General features: G+C 57.3%; 1 protein-coding gene across 1 annotated transcript in view; it reads left to right on the top strand.

Annotated features, from left to right (window-relative positions):
- SIM2 (single-minded family bHLH transcription factor 2) overlaps nt 1-3,297 on the top strand; it is a 56,582-nt gene that overhangs the window by 5,261 nt on the left and 48,024 nt on the right. The gene's annotated exons all lie outside the window — the stretch shown is intronic.

Genomic DNA, 3,297 nt, shown 5'->3' on the forward strand with positions numbered 1-3,297 from the left:
GGGGGAAACCGTGCGCTCCGGGGGAGCCGGGGAACAATACAGTAGACACAAAGGAAATACTCCAAGTTACAGGGCAATCCGATACTTAACATAATACATCGCTAAGTAATTCTTTTAACAGAATCCCAAGCAGAAAAGCTACCGGGCTTTCAAATGTGTGTGTGTACTAATTTATATATTTTGAGAGCAAAGGTGGGAGCTTTTCCCAAATATTTCTAGATCTTATTACAGTTTAACTTCCTCCCCTCCCTCGGCCTCACTGGAAACCGGGAAATGGTGCAAAGTGAACGTTGAGGTACTTTGAAAAACAGCCAGAGATGCCAAAAGACGGTGGGGGGGAAATCGTGCCCGGGTTTGCCGAAGGGAGGGGGACGCGTCCGTATGGGAACCCCCACGTCTTTCAGCCGTAAAATAGCACGTACTGTGGGGTGTCTGTGCAAAAACCCCCTCTCTGTCCCTGGGACGCCGTTGTCGGAGCCGAACCTGCCGCCCGGTGCCCGAGGAGGGGTTGACGGGCACCACTGCGATTAGGGCCGGTTATTTGCCCCTTAGCCTTGCCTGCCAGGCATCCCGCTGTACCCGTCCTGCCCTCCCAGCACGGTCCCGGTCGGGACGGGACCAGCGGTCGTTACAGACACAAGTAAATGGAGGGAAAAAAAGGAGAGGGGCTCATCTCATCCATGTTTGCCGACGGCGGGATGCCAGGAAAGACGAGGTTGCGCCTGGGGCCGAAGAGTTAGCCTCTCCGCAGGCAGCGCTTCGCCGTGCCAGCTCCTGCCCGCCGGGGCGGGCTCTGCCGCTGAGCTCGGCTCCGGCTGTCGGGGCTTTACGCTACCGGCAGCGCCCGGAGTCGCCCCCAGCCGCTGGCTGTAGGCGACCCCTTCCCCTCTAGCACGGCAAAGGGGGACAGGCCACCTCCACGCGTGTCCCCAGCATTCGCAGGAAGGATGCGCCAGCTGCTCGCTCGCAGGAAAATCACTCTCTGGGCCAGAGTCGCGGGTAATTCGTGCTGCAAAGGGGCATTTTTGTTTGTTTGTTTGTTTAGTGTTTTTTTTTTCCCAAGGTTTCCTTCGAAACGAGCCGTCCGGCACCGCACCGGCTGCACGGTCGGCGTGTCGGAGACCCGACAGCCCTCCCCGCCGGAGACCCCTTCTCCACCCCTTTCCACCCCAGCATACTCCCACCGCGTTTGAGCGATGTGGGAAGCGCTCGCTTCGTATCGGCAGCTCTTTTGGCCTCGCTCCAGTCCAGTGAGTGAAAATGTGCGTTATTTACTGGCTGGGCAGGAGCGACTCTGCTGAGTCTATCGCATCCATATGTTTACAGGACGTAACGCCGCGCCTTTGCAAATCTCTCGGAAGACAAGTTAATGGGCGTTAGTCCTTTATCTGAACGTAAGGTTTTATTCGTTTCGTTTCCACCTTTAAGGCGATCTGCTGGTGGATTAAATGATAAAATCATCGGCTTTAAAATAAGCTTAGACGAATGCCAGGCTGATCCACCAAACGCCTTTACATTTGATGCGAGTTCGCAATTGCAAATCCAATTTACAATTTCAAAGAACAAATCTGCAGAAGCGACTTTTTTTTTTTTTTTTTAGTTCGGTTTAGGAAAGAATCTCTAAAATAGTGGAGATTTTGGGGATGCTGTGAAACCGTACCTGGCCAGCCGCGATGGGCCGCGATGGACAGAACGGAGCAGATTGCCACGCACGGGTGCGGCAGAGGCATGGTTCGTTCTTGATGAGCTTCTTCGTGAGTGGCTCACAGAGTAAATCTGCTTTGTCTTTCGGAAAGTTAGGGCCCGTTTCAGGATAGTTTTTACACCTCTATGCGTAACCCCCTTTGTAGGGTTACAATCCCATGTTTCGAGATTTATAATTAGTAAATCGAAATAAGGGCAAGCCGCACAGCACCAGGGACTGACTCCGTCGTTTGGATTTGTTACCGTCTCGGGAAAGAGACTGCAGGATGTCTCTGCGATCCTCAAACTTTCTGCCCCAGGGGAAGCAGTGTTTCAGGAGAAAGAACCTTTTGATAGGTCGCTGGAAATTTAAGAGCCTTCCTCGAATCGCGAATTAGGAAACGGCAGTAGAAAAGTGCGACTTTTCGTTTGGCTTTTCAGAGCAAATTTCCCAATGTGTGGCCAAACACTTCTCCCAGCGAAGGGGAGGTGTCCTTCCCCTACCCACAAGAAAGCGCAGCCGCCCACTGTGCAGTTCTGCGGCGCGGTTTGGAGAGACCCGCTGGGGCAGCCGGAGCGACTGACATGGGGTGGGGAGACGCCTCTTTTGGGACTGACCTTGGGTGCTGCGACGGCGGAAAGGAGGCGTCAGGGCCGGCCGAGGTCCCCGTGGTTCCCTGCCTGGCGCTGGGAGCCGGAGGCTCCTTCGTGCTTGCCCGGAGGAAGCGGGACGTGGGGCCAGGCTCTGCTGACACCGGGGCACCGGGAGAAGGCGAAACTCGGGGGAGGCACCGCGGACAGCCGCGCTTCGCTACGCTTCCTCTCCGCCGTCCCCCGTTCCTCCAGTGAGGAGATCCTGTGCGCCCCAAGGGACGCCCAAGAGCGGGGAGAAAGGCTCCCATCGTTTCTAGGCTAGGGCTACCTGCGGACACTCAGCCAAAGGATACGCGGATCCGGGAGGGCTTCAGGCGAGGCGTTTAGAAACACGCTCCAGAGCTGGAGCTTAGGGCACGGCTTTCCGCCTGGGTGCCAACTTCTCACTCCCGTAACGGAGCCGAGCGGGGCTCCCGCTGCAGCGACAGGTTTCTTTGAAAGAGCCTGGTGGGTTTCACGGCTTCATATTGATTTTGCAGCGACACTGAAGGGCGCAGGGCTGTGCATCCATCGCACGCGTGTGCGCCCACGCTACAGACGGGAGCCCCAGCGCCCCCGGCCACAGCGAGCTCGGGGCCCTGCGGAATCCGCGTCGCCGCGCTCCGGCCGCCAGCACCACCGGGCTGGCAGCACCGAGCATCCCCGCCTTCCACCCGCCACCGGCCCTTCCGCAGCGCCTCTCGGCTGCAGGGAAGCACGGGCAGGAACACCCTTAGTGCTCTGTGGCTTCTCAGAAGCTGTGCTGTAGCCCCAAGGGCTTAAGCCTTCTTTTCTCTCCTTTATCTGCAAAAAGGAGGCATTAAACTGATACGGTCCCGTCCCTCCCTCCCTCCCTCTTGCCCTCCATCTCTATGCTCCTGTGGGCAATGGCACGCAGGCAGAGCCTGCCATCAGGTGCCGACACGAGCCTCCAGCTCTTCGGCTGGCAGTGGTTAGTGGTCTCAGCTCCACCGGGGAGCT

This window comes from Charadrius vociferus, unplaced genomic scaffold (genome assembly GCF_000708025.1).
Source record: "Charadrius vociferus isolate BGI_N301 unplaced genomic scaffold, ASM70802v2 scaffold298, whole genome shotgun sequence".
NCBI lineage: Eukaryota > Metazoa > Chordata > Aves > Charadriiformes > Charadriidae > Charadrius > Charadrius vociferus.